This window comes from Colobus angolensis, unplaced genomic scaffold (assembly GCF_000951035.1).
Source record: "Colobus angolensis palliatus isolate OR3802 unplaced genomic scaffold, Cang.pa_1.0 Scaffold123, whole genome shotgun sequence".
Taxonomy (NCBI): domain Eukaryota; kingdom Metazoa; phylum Chordata; class Mammalia; order Primates; family Cercopithecidae; genus Colobus; species Colobus angolensis.
The window spans coordinates 744,887-753,771 of NW_012113475.1; positions in this window are offsets into that span (position 1 = coordinate 744,887).

An 8,885-nucleotide genomic window follows, 5' to 3' on the forward strand; every position below is an offset into this window, starting at 1 on the left:
CTCTTAACACTGCTTTAGCTGTGTCCCAGAGATTTTGGTACATTGTTTCTTTGTTCTTATTGGTTTCAAAGAACTTCTTTGAATTTCTGCCTTAATTTCATTACTTACTTAGAAGTCATTCAGGAGAAGGCTGTTCAATTTCTATGAAATTGTGTGGTTTTGAATGAGTTTATCAATCCTGAGTTCTAATTTGATTGCACTGAGAAACTGTTTATGATTTCAGTTCTTTTGCATTTGCTGAGGAGTGTTTTACTTCCAATTATTTCCAATTACGTGGTCAATTTTAGAATAATTGCCATGTGGCACTGAGAACAATTTATAGTCTGTTCATTTGGGGTAGAGAGTTCTGTAGACATCTACTAGGTCCACTTAATCCAGAGCTGAGTTCAAATCGTGAATATCCTTGTTAATTTTCTGTCTCTTTGATCTGTCTAATACTGACAGTGGGATGTAAAAGTCTCCCACTATTATTGTGTGGAAGTCTAAGTCTCTTTGTAGGTCTCTAAGAACTTGTTTTATGAATCTGGGGGCTCCTGTATTAGGTGCATATATATTCAGAATAGTTACCTCTTCTTGTTGAATTGTTCCCTTTACCACTATGTATTGCCCTTCCTTGTCTTTTTTATCTTTGTTGGTTTAAAGTCTGTTTTATCAGAGACTAGGATTGCAACCTCTGGTTTTTTGTTTTTTGGTTTTTTTTTGTCTTTGCTTTTTTTGCTTTCCATTTGCTTGACAAATTTTCCTCCATCCCTTTATTTTGAGGCTGTGTGTGTGTCTTTGCACGTAAGATGGGTCTCCTGAATACAGCACACTGATGGGTCTTGACTCCTTATCCAATTTGCCAGTCTGTGTCTTTTAATGGAGGCATTTAGCCCATTTACATTTAAGATTAGTATTGTTATATGTGAATTTAATCCTGTCATCATGGCGCTATTTAGTTATTTTGCACACTAGTCAATGCAGTTTCTTCGTAGTGTCATTGGTCTTTATATTTTGGTGTGTTTTTGCAGTGGCTGGTACTGGTTTTTTCTTTCCATATTTAGTGCTTCTTTCAGCAGCTCTTGAAGGGCAGGCGTGGTGGTAACAAAATGCCTCAGCATTTGCTTGTCTAGAAAGGATTTTATTTCTCCTTTGCTTATGAAGCTTAGTTTGGCTGGATATGAAATTCTGTGTTGAAAATTCTTTCTTAAAGAATGTTGAATATTGACCCCCAATCTCTTCTAGCTTATAGAGTTTCTGCTGAGAGTTCTGCTGTTAGTCTCATGGGCTTCCTTTTGTAGGTAATCTGGCCTTTCACTCTGGGTGCCCTTAACAGTTTTTCCTTCACTCGACCTTCAAGAATCTGATGATTATGTGTCTTGGGGTTGCTCTTTGCATGGAGTATCTTAGTGGTGTTCTATGTATTTCCTGAATTTGCATGTTGGCCTGTCTTGCTAGCTTGGGGAATTTCTCCTGGATAATATCCTGAATTGTGTTTTCTAGCTTGTTTCCATTCTCCCCTTCTCCTTCTGGTACGCCAGTCAATCGTAGGTTCAGTCTTTTTATAAAGTCCCATATTTCTTGGAGGCTTTGTTCATTCCTTTTCATTATTTTTTCTCTACTCTTTTCTGCATATCTTATTTCAGCAAGGTGGTCTTCAAACTCTGATATCCTTTCTTCCACTTGGTCAATTCAGCTGTTGATACTTACGTATACTTCACGAAGTATTTGTGCTGTTTTTTTTTCGGCTCCAGGAGGTCATTTATGTTCCTCTCTAAACTGGCTATTCTAGTTAGCAATTCCTCTAACCTTTAATCAAGGTTCTTAGCCTCCTTGCATTGGGTTAGAACATGCTCCTTTAGCTCATCATAGTTTTTCATTACTCATCTTCTGAAGCCTACTTCTATCAATTCGTCCATCTCATCCTCCATCCAGTTCTGCGCCCTTGACGGAGAGACGTGATCATTTGGAGGAGAAGAGGCACTCTGGCCTTTTGGGTTTTCAGCATTTTTTGGTTCATTCTTGCTTATCCTCGTAAGTTTACCTAGTTTCAGTCTTTGAGGATGCTGACCCTTGAATGGGGTGTTTTGGGGGGCCTTTTTATTGTTGTTGTTGATGCTGTTGTTGTTGCTTTCTGTTTGTTTTTCTTTCAACAGTCAGGTCCCTCTTCTGTAGGGCTGCTACAGTTTGCTGGGGGTTTGCTTCAGGCCTTATTCATCTGATTCACTCCCACACCTGGAGATGCCACTCAAGGAGGCTGGAGAGCAGCAAAGATGGGTGCATGCTCCTTCTTCTGGGACCCCTGACTTCGAGAGGCACCAACCTGATGCCAGTAGGATTTATCCCGTACAGGGTGTCTGACAACCCCTGTTGGAGGGTCTCACCCAGTTGGGTGGCATGGGGAGCAAGACCCATTTAATGAAGCACTTCGTCCCTTGGAGGAGAGGGTGTATTTCGCTGGGGCGAAACCCACTTGTCTGGGCTGCCTGGATTCCTCAGAACTACCAGTGGGAGAGGCTAAGTCTGCTGGTCCACAGAGACTGCAACCACCCCTCCCACTATTGGCTCGGGCCCCGGGAGATCCAAATTCTGTCCCTGAGCCTCTGGCTGGAGTTACTGGAGATCCTGCAGGGAAGACCCACCCACTGAGGAAGGATGGGTCAGGGTTAGACCTGAAGAGGCACTCTAGCTGCCGACTGCCACAGCTGGTGTGTTGGGCCGTGGGGACAAGTCTTGGGACCAAGCTGTCCAGCCTCCCTGGCTCCAGCAAGGGAAAGGTGCAGCCTGGAGCTATAGAAATGAGTGCCACCCTTCCCTGGCCCAGGGAGCTTAGCGTGTTAGGCTATTGTAAGTCTCGGTGCCAGCTGCTGCAAAAATTAACATATCTACTTCCAATATATTTTCTATGCTTGTTAAGAAAACATAATGCAGATCTAATTTATAATAATTTCGTATCTCAATTTTTTTCACTTAACATTGTATCACAGGCATGCATGCTCCCATGTTAATAACAGTATAAGCAAATTAAATCAGAAGTGGTATTACTTTTTGTACACACAACAGTTTCCTTAGACATTCTCCCATTTTTAGACATTTATATAGTTTCTGATTTTATCTATGTATGACAGTAAGTAATGCTTTGTCCTTGCTCTGATTCTTTTCTTGTAAAGATTCCTGAAAGTGAAATTTCTGGAATACAAAGAACATGAATGTGGGCTGGACCAATGCTTCTGACATGCACTGGCTCTGCAGTTTCTATTCTACAGCCTACCCTACCCAAGAATGAATATTTTATAAAATATTTCCTAATATTTTAAACTATTCAGCAAGTGAAAATGGTTTCTCAATTTTAAACTTACATTCCTTTTTATTTTCAGTAAAATTAACAATGTAAAAAAATCCTCATTAGCCATTTGTATTTTCTGTTTTGTGAACTGTTTTCATTTTGTCTCCATTTATCAACTGGAATCTCAACATAGTCTCTTTTATAGGATGTTAAGTCAAACTAAATTTGGCCTGAGAAACCCTCCAGACCCACAAACTGAAGTTCTTATCAATAAACCACAACCTAACTTTGTGGGCAAATAAGCTGAAAACCTAACTTAGGAGTATGCTTCTGTAACAATAGCTGGGTCTCATAGCTGGGTCTCAGCCAATCTCAGCAGCCATACCTTAACCATTTTCAGAAAAATGGGCTAACCTTACTAGAGACGATGTAAAATTAAGATGGCCACAGTGGGGAAGTTTTAATTGGGATAAAATTATTTATTTGAAAGGTAAATTAGAAAAAAAATGAAAAACCCACAAAAACAATGGGATGTATTATTTAATTGGCATGCAGAGCATGTACAAGACTAAATAAGTTTAAAAACTGCCTCCTTAAAAGAGTCTTTTCAAAAAAACACATAAGCTTAAGCAACAGATGAAAGAGGACTATACTCTGCATGAACTAACCCCGACCATTCCCTCTCTTTATACAACTCTACCTAAATACTCTGAATGTCCACTAACCTCTTTGATAAATTACCCTTTCACCCTGAAGATGGTGATAAGAGAAGTTAGATGCCATACAAAGCAAGACCCTTTGATCAGCCAGGCCTTTTTACCATAACCTTTACTCATGGTCTAAGCTTAGAGCCACGGTAAAGGACTTCCTTGATCTATGGGAAAATCCTCAAAACTTTACTGAGGCAGGTAGAATCCTCATAGGGGCTTATGAACCAGGACTCCCCAATCTTCGCCAGTTTACTCACATGATATTAGGGTTTTACGAAGCATGAAAATGATGGGCAGAATGGGACAAATGTGAGGAAGGTATTAAAGACTCCTTCAAAACCTCCTCATGGGGAGGGCCAAAATGAGCTAGAAAAAAATGCTGAAAACCATTTAAATTCACTTCATAGATTCCTCCACAAGAAATTGATTGGTCCATCACATAATCTTGCAGGCAAAAAGGATGACCCAGTTTCAGATTACAGAATTCACTTAGAAATACTATTTGTGAAACACTCTGGGCTCAAAATACAACAAGGAGTATTTCCTGCAGGGACTGAAACAGCATTAACTGTTGTATTTATAAATGCAGTCTGTCCTGAACTTAGTAGTTTAATTAAAAACATAAACTAGGATGGGAAATTACAGATATGACTAAAGGGCTGGCCTTAGCTGAACACTTTGAGAGGACTCTAGGACAAGAAAAAACCCAAAAAGCTAACAAGCCTATGTCACTCCAATTACAACAGTTACCAAGACTAAAGGGATTTTCTCATTTTTATTTTAAATCAGAATCAGGAGGTCCTACAACAAGAAATTCTTTATCCCAAGATGTCTCCCTTCATAGCCAACAACCAGCACACTGGAAAAGAGATTGTTGGGTTTTATATCAGTCCACCAATAAGCCTCCTTTCAGACCACCAGAGAGAGCCCAAGAGATTTTAACTGTCATGACGATAATCAACACGGAAGAAGTTCTAAGGTATTCTCCAGCAAACTGTTCCTAACAATACCCTTAAATAAACATAAAGAAACACGTTAAAATAAGTGGAGAGTCTTGTACAATCCTGGTGGATATTATAGTCACGTTATCTACCATAAATCCCATTTTAATACATGAACAACTCCCTCAAAGTAATAAGGTCATTTCTGTGCTGGAATTTTGAATCAAGCTCAAGAAGTTCCCATATCTGAACCTGTCCGATTGACTTTAGGGTCACTTAAAAAAAAAAACATATACTTTTACCATGTGATAATGCTCCAGAAAACTTGCTAGGGCAAGACTTAATTTCAAAGCCAAAAGAGCATATAAAATTCTCCTCTGGCTGGGTGTGGTGGCTGATGCCTGTAATCTCAGCACTTCAGGAGGGTGAGGTGAAAGGATTGCTTGAGCTCAGGAGTTCAAGATCAGCCTGGGCAACACTGCAAGACCTTGTCTCCAAAACAAATTCTTGGCCAGGCGCAGTGGCTCACACCTGTAATCCCAGCACTTTTGGAGGCCAAGGTGGGTCAATCACCTGTGGTCAGGAGTTTGAGACCAGCCTGACCAATATGAAGAAATCCCATATCTACTAAAAATAGAAAATTAGCCTGGCATGGTGGTGCATGCCTGTAATCCCAGCTACTTGGGAGGCTGAGGCAGAAGAATAGCTTGAACCTGGGAAGTGGAGGGTGCAGTGAGCCGAGATCGTACCATTGCACTCCAGCCTGGGCAACGAGAGCAAAGCTCCATCTCAAAAAAAAAATTATCCTCCGAGGGAGACTAATGTTAGAGTTTCCTGACTCTCCTGAACCAGAAATATTATGCTCTCTACAGTTAGAAATTGCTAAGTTTGAAATTCAGACTTCTAATACTCCTGACCTACTTAAAATCCCTGAATGCTTATGGGTCTCTTCCTCAACTGATATAGGGAGGATTAAAAGTGTGGAACTTATAAAAGTTCAAGTAGATCATTCTAAACCTTGGCCTAAATTAATATCCACTAAAATCTGAAGCAATTAAAGGGTCTTCACCAATTGTAGAAGATTTAATCCTTCTTCTTACAATCCTGTAAGACTTACAATCCTGTGTACCAGTCCTTGTGACACTCAAATTCTACCACTTAAAAAATCAATGAATGAGGTTGAAGATGTGTTCAAGATTTACAGGAAATTAATAAAATTGTAATACTAAGGTTTCCTGTAGTCCCAAATTCTAATACTTTTATTATCTAATGTACTTGCTGATTCAAAGTGGTTGACGATAATAGACCTCTATTCAGACTTCTTTAGCATTCTAATTCATAAAGAGAGTCAACAGTTGTTTGATTTTATTGGAAAAATCAGCAGTACACCCAGACTGTAATGGGTTTATTGAAGCCTCTTTATATTTTTCCCAGGCATTGCATCGGGACTTTATAACCCCATAGTTTCCTGGAATACTACTCTTATTCGGTATGTAGATAACCTGTTGTTATAATCTCCCACTAAAGATCTCTGAAATTGACTCAGTTTACTTTTTACAGCAATTAACATAAAAGTCACAAAGTTTCAGTGAAAAAATTGCAGTGTTCAGAAGAAAAAGTTCACTATTTGGGACATGACTTGACTGCTAAAAGGATTTCTTTCTTGCTGAGAGAATAAAAACTATTCAAAGTTTTCCTTAGCCTGCAACCAAAAGACAATTAAGAGATTTTCTTGGTCTTGCAGGATATTGCTGGGTCACAAATTTTTCCTTAATGGCATCATCATTGTGTGAGCTCATTAGAAAGGCAATACCAGAGCCTTTAATTTGGGAAAATAGTCATGGGTAGGCTTTTAGCCAAATGAAATTGGCCTTAAAACAGCCCCTAGCTTTAGGACTTCCTAATTATACTAAATATTTTACCTTGTTTGTCCATGAACATAACAATCAGGCATTAGGAGTTCTTACCCAAGAACATGAAGGCAAAAATAGGCCCACTACATATTATAGCCTGCAACTAAACTCAGTAGCTAAAGCACAGCCTAATGATTTAAAAGCAGTAGCAGCAGCTGTCATGTTGGTAGAAGCTTAATCTGAGCTGATTTCAGAGAATCAAGCTAATTTTGCAACTCCCACATGCTGTGGAAAGTCTATTAAATTCCAACCAAACTCAGCATTTTTCAGCAATTAAACTAACATCCTATGAAATTTCCCTATCTCCTTCCAATCTCCACCTAAAATGCTGCAGCCTACTTAATCCTGCTATTCTATTCTCTCTGCCTGATAATGGTGAAGGTCACAAATACATTACGTGTAGTATCAGAAATAGTGGCCCATTGCATTGATTAAAATACTCTGTTGGATAATCCTGCACTAATACTTTTTGTTCAGGGGTCCCATGCCAAAAACTTGGAAGGAAAATATCAGGCAGGCTATGTCCTTAGCACCCAAAATCAGCTAACAGAGAAGGAAACTCCTTCTCAATTTAAGTCAGCTCAACCTGTGGAGCTTTTTGCTCTCTCCAGAGTTCATTGTATAGCTAAAGGCAAGTCAGTAAATACTTATGCAGACAGTTGATATACTTTTGAAGTAGTGCATGATTTGGGCACATTATGGAAACAATAAAAACTTCTCACTTCTTGTGGAACCCACATCATAAACAGACTCCAACTAGATAAACTCCTTTCTGCTATCCTGTTACTATACAGATTGCCATGAAGATAAAAGCTTGTAAAACTGCACCTAAATATCAAGGAATGTCCTAGCAGATCTTTATGCTAAATCAGCTAGTGCTGAAACTGTTAGAATATGTAATTTGAATGACTACGTAAGATTGATCCAAGTCTACTCTCTTACAATGACCTATTTAATAAACACTACAATTAATCCGATTTCGAAAAGCAAAATTGGTATCTAACTGGATATAAATTTGATGTTAAGGGTGGACTCACAGAGGGCCTTCCTAAGTCTTTGAAGCTTCCATTGTTAAAAGTTGTGTACTCCATAACTCATTATGGAATAGACACAATTGGCATGACTATTCCCAAATTGCTAAAATAGTTTACAACCTATGTTTGGGCTGTCAAACTCATAATCCGGGGAAAGCAATCAAGACTTCAGGTGGCATATTTCCACCACTGATGGATCATTTAAATATTTATAGATGAACTTCATTCAGTTGCCACCCTCACTGGTAAGAGTACTTTCTTATAATAGTCTGTATGTTTGCTCCAGCTCCTAGCATGAGCGACACAGAAGATGGGTGATTTCTACATTTTCAACTGAGGTAATGGGATCATCTCACTGGGGTGTGTCGGACAGTTGGCGCTGGTCTGCGGGTGCAGCCTGACCAGCGAGAGCTGAAGCAGGGCGAGGCATCGCCTCACCTGGGAAGCAGAAGGGGGAAAGGAATTCCTTTTCCCAGCCAAAGAAAACTGAGACACACAACACCTGGAAAATCGGGTAACTCCCACCCTAATACTGCACTTTACCAAGGGTCTTAGCAAACAGCACACCAGGAGATTATATCCCACACCTGGCCCAGAGAGTCCCACGCCCACGGAGCCTCCCTCTTTACTAGCAAAGCAGTTTGAGATCTAACTGCAAGGTGGCAGTGAGTGGGGGAGGGGCACTCACCATTCCTGAGGCTTAAGTAGGTAAACAAAGCAACCAGGAAGCTCAAACTGGGTGGAGCCCACCATAGCTCAAGGAGGCCTGCCTGTCTCTGGAGACTCCACCTCTGGGGACAGGGCATAGCTAAACAAAAAACAGCAGAAACCTCAGCAGAGGTAAATGCCCCCATCTGACAGCTCTGAAGAGAGCAGTGGATCTCCCAGCATGGAGGCTGAGATCTGAGAACAGACAGACTGCCTACTCAAGTGGGTCCCTGATCCCTGAGTAGCCTAACTGGGAGACATCCCCGACTAGGTGCAGACCGACACCTCACACCCCTGAGACGAAGCTTCCAGAG